This window comes from Lolium perenne, chromosome 5 (assembly GCF_019359855.2).
Source record: "Lolium perenne isolate Kyuss_39 chromosome 5, Kyuss_2.0, whole genome shotgun sequence".
Taxonomy (NCBI): Eukaryota; Viridiplantae; Streptophyta; class Magnoliopsida; order Poales; family Poaceae; genus Lolium; species Lolium perenne.
Window position 1 is genome coordinate 53,405,105 of NC_067248.2, and position 19,223 is coordinate 53,424,327.

General features: G+C 43.2%; 1 pseudogene; it reads right to left on the reverse strand.

Annotated features, from left to right (window-relative positions):
• Positions 1-806: 806 nt before the first annotated feature.
• On the reverse strand, positions 807-1,648 carry LOC127304635 (osmotin-like protein; annotated as a pseudogene).
• Positions 1,649-19,223: the final 17,575 nt, after the last annotated feature.

Here is a 19,223-nt window from a genome sequence, read left to right on the forward strand (position 1 = left end):
TGGTGTTGTAATCTTAGTGTTTCCTTGGATTCGGCTAAAATTAGCAGGCAATTCCTTTCTTCCTTACTTTTAAAAAAGGCGCATCTTTGCCTCATTTAATAAGCAAGATAGACCAACCTTAGAGCAAGTTCAATAGTATAGCCAACTGTTGGATATAAGCCAAGTGTCATGTCATCTATAGACAATTTAGAGCCAACATTTATAATAATGAGCTATAAACATGCCATAATTTATCAATATGTGGCCCACATTTCACTCTCACAAAGTACCTAGAAGCACGTGATAGAGCTAGCTCTTGCATGAGAGCCAACTCCTCTTCTCTCTCCTCCAACTAAGCAATAATATGTTATTTTAATCCTTGTAGCTAGCTGATTAGGACTTATTATCCTTGCTCTTACTATGCTTTAAAAACCTTCATATGAACCATTTATTAGAAAAGTTGGCCAGGGTATGGTTGTATGCCTGCTATTCACCGCGGCAGCGGGATCCTTACAACGGAAGCACTCCATCACAATGATTGGATTTAAGTTCTACTTTTCTACTCTATTTACCCACTTAGAAATCTAATATCATTCTTTTGAATTTTTACATGTGAGTTGTGAATTATATATGTGCATTGAAAAATAAAATTTGAGGACCCGTGGCAACGCACGGGCATTTGTACTAGTAGTAAAGAAAAATCCGCAAGCGGAGTACCTGCAAATATACGGTTTCTCAACGAAAAAAAAGCAAGCATATATACGGCCGGGTATACGGTTTCTCAACAAAAAAAAAGCGAGCAAATATACGGCCGGGACACATGTGTATTACGAGGATTATTTTCGTTCCACAACACAGCACCTTACGCAACACGACACAGCACCTTACGCATGCTCTAACGGCACACTAATTAATGACCAGCTAGCTGTCGCCGACGACGCGCGAGCTCCGTCTGGGCGGATGCGGCGCCGACCATGGTCAGATCAGATGGTGGTCGGGCAGAAGACGACCTTGAGCTCGCGGGGCGCGCGGCAGCTCTGCGGGACGGGCTCCACGTCTCTCCCGCCCACCCGCGTCAGCGGGCACCGCTTCTTGAAGTAGCTGTAGTCCCCCTTGCACGCCAGCACCACGCCGCCGTTGCCGATGATGCGCTGGTCCGCGGGGCACCCATCGTTGAGGTTCACCGGGCAGCCCAGCACCGGGCACTGCCCGCCGCCGACGAACTGCGGGCTCACCGCCGCGCCCACGTTGAACCCGTCCGTGAGGCTCACGCTGTAGGTCGCCAGGTCCGCCCCGGGCCCTGCCTCGGCCGAGTGCACGACCAGCTGCACCACCGTCACCGGCGGCGCCATCCCCGTCTGGCAGTTCGTCGGGGACGAGCAGAGGGTGCGCGCCACCACGCGCCCGGACCAGGAGGTGGGCGGGATGGGGAAGTAGGCGAGGCCGTTCGCATCGAGCTGGAGTTTGTTGTCGGCGATGGAGGGGAGGCCTCCGTTGGCGGTGACCAGTGGGTACACGGTGAACGGGCAGAGGTTGTGCAGGGTCAGCGTGGTGTTCACCGCCGATGCCGCCTGAACGACGGCCGCCGCGAGCAGGAAGGCGAGTGCGAGGCGCTCGGCCATGGCAGCCATAGCCTGGTGAAGCTTGTTTGTTGGCTTTGCTGAGTGCTGTACTGGTTGTGGGTTTTAGACGCAGGTGCAGGCCTGTTTATGTAGGCAAGATCGTCGTGAGTGGACCATCACTTAGCTTTCGTGCACACCTGTTCACCACTCGCACAAACAAACAAACAAACCAGTGACAAACTCTGCTGAGTCTTGACTCTTGAGTCCTGAGTTCTTTCGATCACTCTGTCGCTCATTATTATTTCTGCAGTGGATTCTCTTCCATAAGAGCATTGATTCTCGCTAACATACCCACGAGCACGAGCATAGCTGGTTGATCACTCGTGCGATCGATTTTTGACCTAATCCACTGCTTCTTGGACAGACTTAATTCTGTATTCTGCCTTTTGGATCCTCAAAATTTCAGTTGGATGTGGTATTCATCTCTCTAACTCTTATTCAACGACTGAATACGCGTGTTCGTGATCACTAAACTAGCGTGAGGCTTCGGTTTCGTACACGTTCCTTTATGCAATAGTATCGGTCCGATGAGAGCTGATGTATGCCTGTTAGAAAGAATCATGGAGTTCTTTGATTGCTTAGCTACGAAGAAGACTGAGCATCCCACTGTTTTTCTTTCTTTCAAGTATGCATTCCAGCCTGTGTCGATGCTAGGCTTGGTCCCGTCATGGCGAGCGGCTTCTATTCTGGCAATCTAGCGTCGAGCAGATGCATTTATTTCTTCCTGCAGGTTACATTAGCTTCTTTTGGATGCGGCGTACTGACGTTCTCCAGCTAGCTAATGAACCAAAAATGCAAACGCTTGCTTGTCCGGTGTATAGCTAGGTATGGCAAGTGGACATGGATGATTCAGAGCCACTCATATGATACATGAATGGTTAATGGCATCAGTTGCTTACTGATAGAATTATTGCTTGCACGCTTGGCTCTTACTCAACGAACAATACTTACTGGTCGTACGTAGCAATTTCAGGAACATACAAGATTCAATATTATGTTTCAAATCTTTGGATCACCGCCGCGGGTGCCAAAAAAATTGAGTTCTGTAATATTGGAAGTGTAACCACTTACTAGACCTTTTTATTTAGTTCTGTAACACTGGAAGAGTCAGTATTAGGTTTCGCGGTGTTGAGGACACCCAAACAAAAATTCAGCTTTTGTACCCTACAGACTGTTTTTTTTTCCTCGTACGAGAATTTCGAAAACCAATCAGAAACAGGAAATTCCTTCACCTTGAGAAATACTGATACCAATAATTTTTTTGTCTAAATTTAAACTGAAACTCCAATCTTTGGCCAAATAGGCAACATATGTTGTACTTATTAAAGAGCTTGGTTTGCCGTTGTCGGTAGGTGCCCAGGAGCTTCCATAAGGTCGCGAAGTCGAGTACTTCTCCCCGCGTAATATATTTTTTGTCTACTAGTAAAAATACTGGTGCGTTGATCGAATTTAGGCTCGGTATTAAAATATGATCTCTTAAAATTGCACAATTAAATCGTGAACTATGTGACAATTAATTCTTGCGACCAAAAGTGTCCTTTTGCCCTTTGGCAGTGATCTAGGCACTCTAGAGGTTTGGATTCAACTAATTTTAAGGGATGTTGTTCAGGCCTAGCAAATCAAACAAACAACCTAATACTATGAAAGAGTAAAAGGAGGAGAGTATGCACATCTCGAGTTCAAGATTTGGTCAATGGGGGAGCTCTAAAACTGCATCAATCAAACGTAAGGACATCCTTTAGCTTCAAGAACGTGTAAGTTTTGAAAAGCCCAACAATCCAACATCTTTAGTAACCTACATGCTAATACCACCCGAAGAAGGTAAAACAACTCAATGTGAGGTTGAACTGGTAAGCATGGTTGTCAGAATCTTTTTTTTTCGAAAATGGGCACTTCATTACTTGTGCAATAGACCCGGCCTCTGCATAACTAAGATGCACACAACCGCACATAAATTCGTTACAAAACCAGGAAGGTGTTCAAATGAAAAAATAAGGTTCAAAAGACAGAAACATAGACTAGCTAGGAGGATCTAGCCTAAGGTCACGCTGCCACCCATGTTGGGAGAAAATATCCCTCGCCGTATCCTCCAACCGTGAAGACACCTCCGTAAAGAGGTCCCGCTGCTCGACACGCTGCAACGGTATCCATGAGCGGAGCAAAGCCGTGCATCGGTAGATGACCTGCAAAAAAGAAGAAGAAATATTATTGAAAATCTTGTCATTTCTACATAGCCATAGAGACCAGATAATTGCAATCGCTCTCATCCTAATAAGACGTTTAAACCTAACATCCACACCATCGAGCCAGTTGCCAAATAAATTGACAACACTACGTGGTGGGTATAAGGTAGACCCTATTTGGACGGCTGACCATATAGACCTAGCTAACTTACATTGGAAGAATAATTGGTTAATTGTCTCGTCTTGATGACAGAAGACACACTTTTTACGTGGTTGTCAGAATCTAGATACGTATCGTAGTATCTTACAATTTTACGACATTACCGTGGCAAATAGAAGACGTACCGTGCTGGTGTCACAATCTGATACGTATCTTACTCATATTATGATACCTATTGTTGTATATTTAGTATATCGAGACAAAATCGATACAACAGGATTCCACTTGTACGCTAAAATAGACAGAACAACATGACAAACTGAAGATTAATAGTTGTTTGTAATCTCAAGGCTAACTAATCGGAAATTCAATTCGGCTCTTGGGTGCATATGCTCCCTCCACCCAAAAAATATATTTCTAATTGTCAAAAAAATTTAACAAAAAATTTCGCATGTACATCTCGACAACCTATGTCCGTTCGTGCAGTTTCATGAAAATCCGATATTTTTTGTGGTCGGTGTAAAAAAGATAAAATAAGTCTCACAAAAAACCTTATTTTTAGCACTAAATTTTGTCCTTTTTACACAGGTCAAACTACAAGTTGATTTTTCATGGAAAGACTTTCTGCGTGCTTAGCATGTCAAGATATACATGCGAATTTTTTGTTTGAAATTTTTTGACATTTTAAAATATATCAAAATTGCAGTTCAAACTAAAGGGAGCATATGCACCCAGGAACCAAAACATCACTCCTCCTATATAACTAAAAAGATCATCCCACAAAGTTATATCTCTCAACATGCAGTTATGCCACCTCATCACAATTGTCATGCATACTTCTTTTTGTTCATTTTTTCCTTCATTTATACTCTGTTGACTAAATACTCTCTTCAATGCAACTCTCCCACCACACCATCAGGATATTCTAGCAGCGACCTTTTGCCTCTTGTACTAAATCTGCTAGGACCGACCTTTTGCCTCATTTACTAAGACTACTCATAGTGGGAGTAACTTCACTACTAACTAAGTATCCAACTCAGCAAATTTGCTTATGTGGCAGTGAATTAATTCGAAGAGAGGAGAACATAGTAACATAGCTAGTTACTGTAACATCACACTTCCCAAGATACAATGAGTCTACAAGCTAATTAATGAAGGCATCTATGATACTATACTTTGATGTTACTAACCACTATGAAGGTAGTAACATAGAGTAGTAACATGTGCATGTTACTACTCTTTGTTACTTCCCACTATGACTAGTCTAACTCTCACGTTTTATTACAGTACATCTTCTCCGTCAGACCACAAATACTATGATGTTTTTGTTGGAGATATGCCCAAGAGGCAATAATAAAAGTGGTTATTATATATCTTTATGTTTATGATAGATGTTTATATACCATGCTATAATTGTATTAACCGAAACATTGATACATGTGTGATATGTAAACAACAAAGAGTCCCTAGTAAGCCTCTTAACTAGCTTGTTGATTAATAGATGATTAGTTTCATAATCATGAACATTGGATGTTATTAATAACAAGATTATATCATTATATGAATGATGTAATGGACACACCCATTTAAGCGTAGCATAAGATCACGTCATTAAGTTATTTGCTATTAGCTTTCGTTACATAGTTACCTAGTCCTTATGACCATGAGATCATGTAAATCACTTATACCGGAAAGGTACTTTGATTACATCAAACGTCACTGCGTAAATGGGTGGTTATAAAGGTGGGATTAAGTATCCGGAAAGTATGAGTTGAGGCATATGGATCAACAGTGGGATTTGTCCATCCCGATGACGGATAGATATACTCTGGGCCCTCTCGGTGGAATGTCGTCTAATGTCTTGCAAGCATATGAATAAGTTCATAAGAGACTACATACCACGGTACGAGTAAAGAGTACTTGTCAGGAGACGAGGTTGAACAAGGTATAGTGTGATACCGATGATCAAACCTCGGACAAGTAAAATATCGCGTGACAAAGGGAATTGGTATCGTATGTGAATGGTTCATTCGATCACTAAAGTCATCGTTGAATATGTGGGAGCCATTATGGATCTCCAGATCCCGCTATTGGTTATTGGTCGGAGTGAGTACTCAACCATGTCTGCATAGTTCGCGAACCGTAGGCTGACACACTTAAAGTTGGATGTTGAAATGGTAGAACTTGAATATGGAATGGAGTTCGAATATTTGTTCGGAGTCCCGGATGAGATCCCGGACATCACGAGGAGTTCCGGAATGGTCCGGAGAATAAGATTCATATATAGGATGTCATTTTATGTGAATTAAAATGATGCGGAAGGTTCTATGGAAGGTTCTAGAAGGTTCTAGAAAAGTCCGGAAGAAACCACCTAGGAAGGTGGAGTCCACATGGGACTCCACCTCCATGGTCGGCCAACCCTAGTGGGGGTGGAGTCCCAAGTGGACTCCCCCTTAGGGGGCCGGCCACCCCCCCCATATGGAAGGTGGAACTCCCACCTCTAGTGGGAGTCCTAGCTTGGGAAGGTTTCCCACCATATGGAAGGTTTTGGGTTCGGGTCTTATTCGGAGACTTGTAGTCCAACACTTGGGGCTTCCACCTATATAATGAGGGGCCAAGGGGAGGGGGCCGGCCACACCAAGACCACAACCTGGCCGCCCCCTATAGTGGCCGGCCACCCCCTCTCCCCAAACCCTAGCCGCCCCGCTCCTCCACCATATCCCGCACGCTTAGCGAAGCTCCGCCGGATTTCTCCACCGCCACCGACACCACGCTGTCGTGCTGTCGGATTCAAGAGGAGCTACTACTTCCGCTGCCCGCTGGAACGGGGAGGTGGACGTCGTCTTCATCAACAACCGAACGTGTGACCGAGTACGGAGGTGATGCCCGTTCGTGGCGCCGTGATCAAGATCTTCTACGCGCTTTTGCAAGCGGCAAGTGATCGTCTACCGCAGCAACAAGAGCCTCATCTTGTAGGCTTTGGAATCTCTTCAAGGGTGAGACTCGATAATCCCCTCGTTGCTACCGTCTTCTAGATTGCATCTTGGCTTGGATTGCGTGTTCGCGGTAGGAAATTTTTTGTTTTCTATGCTACGTTTTCCTACAGTGGTATCAGAGCCGTGTCTATGCATAGATGGTTGCACGAGTAGAACACAATGGTTTTGTGGGCGTTGATGCTTATGTTATCTTTAGCTTGAGTACTTTGCATCTTTGTGGCATAGTGGGATGAAGCGGCTCGGGCTAACTTTACATGACCGCGTTCATGAGATTTGCTCCACGCTTGACATGCAACTTGTATTGCATAAGTGGCTTTGCGGGTGTCTGTCTCTCCTACTATAGTGAAGATTCAATTTACTCTTCTATTGACAACACTAGTATCACCGCTGTGGTTCATGTTCGTAGGTAGATTAGATCTCACTCGAAAACCCTAAACCACGTAAAATATGCAAACCAAATTAGAGAACGTCTAACTTGTTTTTGCAGGGTTTGGTGATGTGATATGGCCATAATGTGATGATGACTAGGTATGAGATGATCATTATTGTATTGTGGCAACCGGCAGGAGCCTTATGGTTGTCTTTAAATTTCATGTTGAGTAGTATTTCAAAGTAGTTGTAATAGTTGCTACATGGAGAACAATCATGAAGACGGCGCCATTGACCTTGACGCTACGCCGACGATGATGGAGATCATGCCCGTTGATGATGGAGATCATGTCCGTGCTTTGAAGATGAAGATCAAAGGCGCAAAGACAAAAGGGCCATATCATATCACATATGAACTGCATGTGATGTTAATCCTTTTTATGCATCTTATTTTGCTTAGATCGCGACGGTAGCATTATAAGATGATCCCTCTCACTAAAATTTCAAGATAATAAAGTGTTCATCCTTAGTAGCACCGTTGCCAAGACTTGTCGTTTCGAAGCATCTCGTGATGATCGGGTGTGATAGAATCAACAAGTGCATACAACGGGTGCAAGTCAGTTTTGCACATGCGGATACTAAGGTGGCCTTGACGAGCCTAGCATGTACAGACATGGTCTCGGAACACGTGATACCGAAAGGTAGAGCATGAATCATATGATTGATATGATGAACACTTTGAGTGTTCGCCATTGAAATTACATCTTGTCTCGTGATGATCGGGCATAGGTGTGATGGATTTGGTTCGTGTGATCACTAAGACAATGCGAGGGATATTGTTTTGAGTGGGAGTTCACCTAGTTTTTAATTTTGTTAAATTAAAATTTGAACTCAATTTGTCATAAACATTAGTCTAAACTATTGCAAATATGTTGTAGATATGGCGTCCCCAATCAATTTTAACCAGTTCCTAGAGAAAGAAAAGCTTAAGAGCAACGGTAGCAACTTCACCGACTGGTTCCGTCATGTGAGGATCTTCCTCAATGGCGGAAACCTGCAATATGTGCTTGATGCACCGCTAGGTGACCCTCCTGCAGAAACTGAAACCGATGAAGTAAAGAATGTTTACGCGACTCGGAAAACTCGGTACTCTCAAGTTCAGTGTGCCATCCTGTGCAGTCTGGAAGCCGATCTTCAAAAACGTTTTGAGCACCACGATCCACATGAGTTAATCAATGAGTTGAAAACTATCTTTGAGACTCATGCGGCCGTGGAATGCTATGAAGCATCGAAACACTTCTTCAGCTGCATGATGGAAGAAGGCAGCTCCGTTAGTGAGCACATGCTCGCCATGACCGGGCATGCGAAGAAACTCAGTGACTTGGGAATAGTGATTCCTAACAGACTGGGGATTAATCGTGTCCTTCAATCACTGCCACCTAGTTATAAGAACTTTGTGATGAATTACAATATGCAGAACATGAACAAAGAGTTACCTGAACTCTTCGCCATGCTAAAATCAGCTGAGATTGAAATTAAGAAAGAGCACAAGTGTTGATGGTCAACAAGACCACCAGCTTCAAGAAACAGGGCAAGTCTAAAGGCAAGAACAAGAAGAGTGGCAAGAAAGATGCCACGCCTCCTGTGAAACCTAAGGCTGGCCCTAAGCCTGATGCTGAGTGCTATTACTGCAAGGAGAAGGGACACTGGAAGCGTAATTGCTCCAAGTATTTGGCGGATCTGAAGAGCGGCCTTGTCAAGAAGAAGAAAGAAGGTATATCTGATATACATGTTATAGATGTTTATCTCACTGGTTCTCGTACTAGTACCTGGGTATTTGATACTGGTTCGGTTGCTCATATTTGTAACTCGAAACAGGAACTAAAGAATAAACGAAGACTACTGAAGGATGAAGTGACGATGCGCGTTGGAAATGGATCCAAAGTCGATGTGATCGTTGTCGGCACACTTCCTCTACATCTACCTTCGGGATTAGTTTTAAGCCTAAATAATTGCTATTTTGTACCCACGTTGAGCATGAACATTATATCTGGATCTTGTTTAATGCAAGACGGTTATTCATTCAAGTCTGAGAATAATGGTTGTTCTATTTTTATGAATAATATCTTTTATGGTCGAGCACCTGAAAAGAATGGCTTATTTCTGTTAGATCTCGATAGTAGCGATACACATATACATAACATTGATGCTAAGCGAATTAAATTAAGTGATAATTCTACTTATATGTGGCACTGTCGTCTTGGTCATATTGGAGTGAAACGCATGAAGAAACTCCATACCGATGGATTACTTGAATCACTTGACTTTGAGTCACTTGATAGATGCGAAGCATGTCTGATGGGAAAAATGACTAAGACTCCATTCTCGGGTATGATGGAGCGAGCTACTGACTTATTGGAAATCATACATACAGATGTGTGCGGACCAATGAGTGTAGCATCGCGCGGTGGTTATCGTTATGTTCTAACCTTCACAGATGATTTGAGTAGATATGGGTATATCTATTTAATGAAACATAAATCCGAAACTTTCGAGAAGTTTAAGGAATTCCAAAGTGAAGTAGAAAATCAACGTAACAAGAAGATTAAATTTCTACGATCTGATCGCGGAGGTGAATATCTGAGTTATGAGTTTGGCATGCATTTAAAGAAATGCGGAATACTTTCACAATTGACACCGCCGGGAACACCACAACGAAACGGTGTGTCCGAACGTCGTAATCGAACTCTCTTAGATATGGTTCGTTCTATGATGTCTCTTACTGATTTACCGTTATCATTTTGGAGTTATGCATTAGAGACAGCCGCATTCACTTTAAATAGAGCACCATCAAAATCCGTTGAAACGACACCGTATGAATTATGGTTTAATAAGAAACCTAAGCTGTCGTTCCTTAAAGTTTGGGGTTGCGAAGCCTATGTAAAAAAGTTACAACTGGACAAGCTAGAACCCAAAGCGGAGAAATGCGTCTTCATAGGATACCCTAAGGAAACTATAGGGTACACTTTCTATCACAGATCCGAAGGCAAGATCTTTGTTGCTAAGAACAGAACTTTTCTTGAGAAAGAATTTCTCACTAAAGAAGTGACTGGAAGAAAAGTAGAACTCGATGAGATTGAAGAATCTCTACTCGTTGATCAGAGTAGCGATCTTGGGAAGATGTTCCTGTACCGCCTACACCGGCAACAGAGGAAGCTAATGATAATGATCATGAAACTTCAAATGAGATAGCTACTGAACCTCGCAGATCGACAAGGGAACGTGCCACTCCTGATTGGTATAATCCTTGTCTAAATGTCATGATTGTGGATAACAATGATGAAGACCCTGCGACGTATGAAGAAGCGATGATGAGCCCAAATTCCAACAAATGGCAAGAAGCCATGAAATCCGAAATGGGATCCATGTATGATAACAAAGTATGGACTTTGGTAGACTTACCTGATAGCCGAAAGGCTGTCGAGAATAAATGGATCTTCAAGAGAAAAACAGATGCTGATGGTAATATTACTGTCTATAAAGCTCGACTTGTCGCAAAGGGTTTCCGACAAATTCAAGGTGTTGACTACGATGAGACTTTCTCACCTGTAGCAAAGCTAAAATCTGTGAGGATTTTGTTAGCAATAGCTGCATTTTTCGATTATGAGATTTGGCAGATGGATGTCAAAACGGCGTTCCTTAATGGAGACATTGAGGAAGAGTTGTATATGGTACAACCCAAAGGTTTTGTCGATCCTAAAAATGCTGACAAAGTATGCAAACTTCAGCGTTCAATCTATGGACTGAAGCAAGCATCAAGAAGTTGGAACCGACACTTTGATAAGGTGATCAAAGACTTCGGGTTTATACAGTGTCATGGAGAGGCCTGTATTTACAAGAAAGTGAGTGGGAGCTCTGTAGCGTTCCTGATATTATATGTAGATGACATATTATTGATTGGGAATGATATAGAACTATTAAGCAGTGTAAAAGGTTATTTGAATAATAGTTTTTCAATGAAAGACCTTGGTGAAGCATCGTATATATTAGGCATCAAGATTTATAGAGATAGATCAAGACGTCTAATAGGGCTATCACAGAGTACATATCTGGACAAGATTCTAAAGAAGTTTAGAATGGACGAAAGTAAGAAAGGATTCTTACCTATGTTACCAGGCAAGGTCTTGAGTAAGACTCAAGGACCGGCTACGGCAGAAGAAAGAGAAAGGATGAGTCAGATCCCCTATGCCTCGGCAGTAGGCTCTATCATGTATGCCATGCTATGTACTAGACCGGATATAGCACATGCTGTTAGTTTAACTAGCAGATATCAAAGTGATCCAGGAATGGAACACTGGACAGCGGTCAAGAATATCCTAAAGTACTTGAAAAGAACTAAGGATATGTTTCTTTGTTATGGAGGTGACCAAGAGCTCGTTGTAACAAGTTACACCGATGCAAGTTGGAACACTGATCCTGATGACTCTAAGTCTCAGTCTGGGTACGTGTTTATATTGAATGGTGCTGCGATGGCTGGGCAAGCTCGAAGCAGTGCACGGTGGCGAAATCCTCAACAGAATCGGAATACATAGCGGCTTCGGAGGCTTCATCAGAAGCGGTATGGATGAAGAGGTTCATTGTAGAGCTCGGTGTGGTTCCTAGTGCATTGGACCCACTAGTCATCTACTGTGACAACATGGGTGCCATCGCCAATGCACATGAACCAAGGTCACACAAGAGGCTGAAGCATATCAAGCTGCGTTATCATTCGATTCGCGAGTACATCAAAGATGGAGAAGTAAAGATTTGCAAAGTACACACTGATCTGAATGTAGCAGATCCGTTGACTAAAGCTCTCCCTAGGGCAAAGCATGACCAACACCAGAATGCCATGGGTGTTAGGTACCTTACAATGTAATCTAGATTATTGACTCTAGTGCAAGTGGGAGACTGTTGGAGATATGCCCAAGAGGCAATAATAAAAGTGGTTATTATATATCTTTATGTTTATGATAGATGTTTATATACCATGCTATAATTGTATTAACCGAAACATTGATACATGTGTGATATGTAAACAACAAAGAGTCCCTAGTAAGCCTCTTAATTAGCTTGTTGATTAATAGATGATTAGTTTCATAATCATGAACATTGGATGTTATTAATAACAAGATTATATCATTATATGAATGATGTAATGGACACACCCATTTAAGCGTAGCATAAGATCACGTCATTAAGTTATTTGCTATTAGCTTTCGTTACATAGTTACCTAGTCCTTATGACCATGAGATCATGTAAATCACTTATACCGGAAAGGTACTTTGATTACATCAAACGCCACTGCGTAAATGGGTGGTTATAAAGGTGGGATTAAGTATCCGGAAAGTATGAGTTGAGGCATATGGATCAACAGTGGGATTTGTCCATCCCGATGACGGATAGATATACTCTGGGCCCTCTCGGTGGAATGTCGTCTAATGTCTTGCAAGCATATGAATAAGTTCATAAGAGACTACATACCACGGTACGAGTAAAGAGTACTTGTCAGGAGACGAGGTTGAACAAGGTATAGTGTGATACCGATGATCAAACCTCGGACAAGTAAAATATCGCGTGACAAAGGGAATTGGTATCGTATGTGAATGGTTCATTCGATCACTAAAGTCATCGTTGAATATGTGGGAGCCATTATGGATCTCCAGATCCCGCTATTGGTTATTGGTCGGAGTGAGTACTCAACCATGTCCGAATAGTTCGCGAACCGTAGGGTGACACACTTAAAGTTGGATGTTGAAATGGTAGAACTTGAATATGGAATGGAGTTCGAATATTTGTTCGGAGTCCCGGATGAGATCCCGGACATCACGAGGAGTTCCGGAATGGTCCGGAGAATAAGATTCATATATAGGATGTCATTTTATGTGAATTAAAATGATGCGGAAGGTTCTATGGAAGGTTCTAGAAGGTTCTAGAAAAGTCCGGAAGAAACCACCTAGGAAGGTGGAGTCCACATGGGACTCCACCTCCATGGCCGGCCAACCCTAGTGGGGGTGGAGTCCCAAGTGGACTCCCCCTTAGGGGGCCGGCCACCCCCCCATATGGAAGGTGGAACTCCCACCTCTAGTGGGAGTCCTAGCTTGGGAAGGTTTCCCACCATATGGAAGGTTTTGGGTTCGGGTCTTATTCGGAGACTTGTAGTCCAACACTTGGGGCTTCCACCTATATAATGAGGGGCCAAGGGGAGGTGGCCGGCCACACCAAGACCACAACCTGGCCGCCCCCTATAGTGGCCGGCCACCCCCTCTCCCCAAACCCTAGCCGCCCCGCTCCTCCACCATATCCCGCACGCTTAGCGAAGCTCCGCCGGATTTCTCCACCGCCACCGACACCACGCCTTCGTGCTGTCGGATTCAAGAGGAGCTACTACTTCCGCTGCCCGCTGGAACGGGGAGGTGGACGTCGTCTTCATCAACAACCGAACGTGTGACCGAGTACGGAGGTGCTGCCCGTTCGTGGCGCCGTGATCAAGATCTTCTACGCGCTTTTGCAAGCGGCAAGTGATCGTCTACCGCAGCAACAAGAGCCTCATCTTGTAGGCTTTGGAATCTCTTCAAGGGTGAGACTCGATAATCCCCTCGTTGCTACCGTCTTCTAGATTGCATCTTGGCTTGGATTGCGTGTTCGCGGTAGGAATTTTTTTGTTTTCTATGCTACGTTTTCCTACAGTTTTGCCTTCCCTCATCTGAACCATGGTTCTTCGCCTCCTGTAAGTGACAACTGAAGCTTTTATTTGATTACAGCGTGGCATACATTTTAGGTTGTCGCACTGAACTTCTTGCTCAATAGTAACCTTCTGAATGAAAAGTCTACCTTCTCCTCTCTCCTGCTCCAACCATACCACTCTTAGTCACACTAGGTCTCTCCTTCCAGACGGGAATCATGGCTTTTCTCCTGATCCCATATGCAGCTAAGCCCTCTCCCCCTTTTCTGTTCTTGCCATCCCGGTGATCTTTATCATGTATTCTTTACTAATTGTGTTTTTTTTTCGATAAAGGAGCATAGCCCCAGCCTCTGTATCAATAGATGCACACAGCTTGCTTTATTAAAAACAAGGTATCAAGTCATAAAAGATCCAAAATCACTTATTACAGTCACGGAAAAGCTAGGGTCGATACATGAATCAACCAACTGAAAATATGGCTAATAGAAAAGCTATGCATTTGCTATTCTATTAAGATGCCGCCACCCAGTAGCCTAGAAAAAGAAGTCCTGGGCAACCACTAGCATCCGGTTGCATCCAATAACTATAGGTTCCCGCTGCTCCAGTGGAAGAAGTAACACCCACTGCTGAATTGAATGAGCAGCTTGCCGGATAACCTGCAAAAAAATAGTCATTTTGTTTGTTGAAGATAACATCATTTCTAGTTCTCCAAATAGCCCAACAAAGGGCAGAGACACCAATTCGAATTTTCTTTTTATCCTCTCTCCTCACTCCCTTCAGCCATCTACCAAAAATATTAGTAATATTAGCTGGCGGAGGAGTATTATAAGCAAGGTATAACATACGCCAAACTATCTTCGCAAAAGGGCATTCAATAAATAAATGATTAACGGTTTCCATAGAATCACAAAAACAATACTTTTGACAACCCTTCCACTTCCGTTTAGCTAAATTATCCTTAGTTAAAAGCACCTTATTACTAAGGAACCACATAAAAATTTTAATTTTCAAGGGAATCTTTAACTTCCATAGATACTTGTGAAGATAAACCGTGTGGCCATTCATCCAATCAAGATACATAGACTTAACTGAAAAAATGCCGGAATCCGTAAGTTTCCAAATAAACTTATCAGGTTCAGATGTTAAATCAATTGTAATTAAACGTTGGCATAGATGTAACCATTCCACCCACTTATTATCATTCAACCCTCATCTAAAATAAATATTAATAGGCACAGTAGCAAACACAGTCGATACTAACATATTTTTATGTTGAATGATATTATACAGTGCCGGATATTGATGAGATATGGCATGTCTCCGAGCCACAGAATCTAACAGATGTTCCATCCCCCACTCTAAAATATCCTCTCTGGAAAAAGCCATCTTTAACATGCATGAGTCCCTTCCAGAAAGGTGAATCAGTCGGTTTAACCTCAACTTGAGACAATGTTTTATTTTTAAGGTATTTGTTACTCAAAAGCTGCTGCCACATACACTCCTCTGTAAGAAGTTTAAACAGCCATTTGCTTAATAAGCATTTGTTCTTTACTAATTGTGTGATTTTGATTTCCTACAAAAGCAGGTCCTAACATCATTGGCAGTTGGCCTCTGACTGCATAGTCATCTCCTTACGTTGTCCACTATTTCCTCAGCAGGATATCCTTTGTTCATGTAATCTGTTTGTACTTAAATGGAGCATATGTGATATTTGCTAATTTACACACGTACGCTGCAGAATATTTTCTTGATTGCTATCCCAATGGATATATGTTCGATGTTAGGTTTACTGATTTTATGGCATGAAGGAATAAAGCAAATCAGTGCACATTTATGGATTTAAGGTAATATGCTACCGAATTTCAGTTCTACTCGCTACGGTCTGGTATCTTCTTATAATTTTTCTCCAGCTATATACGAATCAGAAGGTTTCTTTCCTCTTTCGATATCCTAAATTCCAGATAAAAGAAGATGATTTATCATTTAGCAACACGTGGATTTATTTTGTTATGAAGATCCAATTTGGCCAATTTCAGGTTTGCTATTGGAGTAACCGAGTAAGGCTATAAAACTGTTCCATCTTCGATAGGAAAGATCAACTCGGTATTCGTTCTTACATTGTCTATAAGTTAACTGATTCCTACAATTCTGAGTGCAAGTATATTTATTGACACAGCTCTTTCCGTACAGATCAAACTGCATGTAATTTCATTTTCCTACTACACTTCCATCTTTCCATTGTTTAGTGATTCCAATTGTTACATTCCATTTACTTTATTGTGCTATCTGTTATTAATAAATGGCATTTCGTTTGCATAGCTCAACCCTTTTTTTTTCTTCCCTTTGATAACCCGTTTACGATCTTTCTGGCACTTCCTCTCCAAGATATAAATTCACCTCTGGTGTGATTTTTCTTGTACTTTTTTTCTCAAGAGGTTCTTCTATTTTGAAGGTGTTAAGCTGTGAAAAAAACATTGGCAACATTTTATCTTCTTCTTTTTGTGTAGCAGCATTGGTAAGGTTTTTAAAAGTGCGTACTGCATCTTTGTTCATTTATTCGCCGCCGTACAAACTATTTTATGAACTATTTTGTGGTTGCTCTATTCACATGCCCAAAGGCTTAAGGCTACTTTGTTCTGTCATCTGTTAATTTAGTGTCCACCATTTAAATCAAGCATGATGTTGATGATCATTCCTTCAGCTTGCTTTGTCCAATTTGAAAGCCGCCTTCTACCAAGAGCTCCTTGATGAAAAGCCGATCGCGGGCGTAAAGTGGATTGTTACGGGCGACTTCAACCAAATTTACCGGGCGCGTGACAAGAATAGAGCGAATTCGAATCGCACTAGGATGACCCAATTCCGTGACGCTCTTAACTTGTGCAACCTCAAAGAGATACATCTCCAAAATCGGAAGTTCATGATACGTCTCCAACGTATCGATAATTTCTTATGTTCCATGCTACATTATTGATGATACCTACATGTTTTATGCACATTATATGTTGTATTTACGCATTTTCTGGAACTAACCTATTAACAAGATGCCGAAGAGCCAGTTGCTGTTTTCTGCTGTTTTTGGTTTCAGAAATCCTAGTAACGAAATATTCTCGGAATTGGACGAAATCAACGCCCAGGGTCCTATTTTTGCACGAAGCTTCCAGAAGACCGAAGAGGAGTCGAAGTGGGGCCACGAGGCGCCGCCACCATAGGGCGGCGCGGCCCAGGCCCTGGCCGCGCCGACCTGTGGTGTGGGGCCCTCGTGTGGCCCCCATGTTGCCCTTCCGCCTACTTAAAGCCTTCGTCGCGAAAACCCCAGTACCGAGAGCCACGATACGGAAAACCTTCCAGAGACGCCGCCGCCGCGAATCCCATCTCGGGGGATTCAGGAGATCGCCTCCGGCACCCTGCCGGAGAGGGGATTCATCTCCCGGAGGACTCTACACCGCCATGGTCGCCTCCGGAGTGATGAGTGAGTAGTTCACCCCTGGACTATGGGTCCATAGCAGTAGCTAGATGGTCGTCTTCTCCTAATTGTGCTTCATTGTTGGATCTTGTGAGCTGCCTAATGATGGCGTGTAACTCACACGTTCGTTGGGAACCCCAAGAGGAAGGTATGATGCGCACAGTAGCAAGTTTTCCCTCAGAAAGAAACCAAGGTTTAATCGAACCAGTAGGAGCCAAGAAGCACGTTGAAGGTTGATGGTCGCGAAATGTGATGCGGCGCAACACCAGGGATTCCGGCGCCAACTAGGAACCTGCACAACACAACCCAAGTACTTTGTCCCAACGAAACAGTGAGGTTGTCAATCTCACCGGCTTGCTGTAACAAAGGATTAAACGTATCGAGTGGAAGATGTTTGCAAAGAAAACAGTAAAACAAGTAGATTGTATGCTATGTAAAGAATAGGACCGGGGTCCACAGTTCACTAGAGGTGTCTCTCCCATAAGATAAAAGCATGTTGGGTGAACAAATTACAGTCGGGCAATTGACAAATAGAGAAAGGCATAACAATGCATATACATGATATGATAAATATAGTGAGATTTAATTGGGCATTACGACAAAGTACATAGACCGCCATCCAACTGCATCTATGCCTAAAAAGTCCACCTTCAGGTTATCGTCCGAACCCCCTCCAGTATTAAGTTGCAAAGCAACAGACAATTGCATTAAGTATTGTGCGTAATGTAATCAATAACTACATCCTTAGACATAGCATCAATGTTTTATCCCTAGTGGCAACAGCACATCACAACCTTAGAACTTTCTGTCATCCTTTGTCCTGTATCAATGAAGGCATGAACCCACTATCGAGCATAATTACTCCCTCTTGGAGTTAAGAGTAAAAACTTGGCCAGAGCCTCTACTAATAACGGAGAGCATGCAAGATCATAAACAACACATGAACAATAGATTGATAATCACCATAATCATAGTACTCTCTATCCATCGGATCCCGACAAACACAACATATAGTATTACAGATAGATGATCTTGATCATGTTAGGCAGCTCACAAGATCCAACAATGAAGCACAACAAGGAGAAGACGACCATCTAGCTACTGCTATGGACCCATGGTCCAGGGGTGGACTACTCACTCATCACTCCGGAGGCGATCATGGCGATGAAGAGTCCTCCGGGAGATGAATCCCCTCTCCGGCAGGGTGCCGGAGGCGATCTCCAGAATCCCCCGAGATGGGATTCGCGGCGGCGTCTCTGTAAGGTTTTCCGTATCGTGGCTCTCGGTACTGGGGGTTTCGCGACGGGAGCTTTAAGTAGGCGGAAGGTCAACGCGGGGGGCCACACGAGGGGCCCAGGGGGCAGGGCCGCGCGGCCAAGGGCTGGGCCGCGCCGGCCACCCCCCTGGCTGCCTCGTGGCCCCACTTCGTTAGGTCTTCGGTCTTCTGGAAGCTTCGTGCAAAAATAGGACCCTGGGCGAAAGTTTCGTCCAATTCCGAGAATATTTCTTTACTAGGATTTCTGAAACCAAAAACAGCAGAAAACAAGAATCGGCTCTTCGGCATCTTGTTAATAGGTTAGTTCCAGAAAATGCATAAATATGACATATAATGTGCATAAAACATGTAGGTATCATCAATAAAGTAGCATGGAACATAAGAAATTATCGATACGTTGGAGACGTATCAGCATCCCCAAGCTTAGTTCTGCTCGTCCCGAGCAGGTAA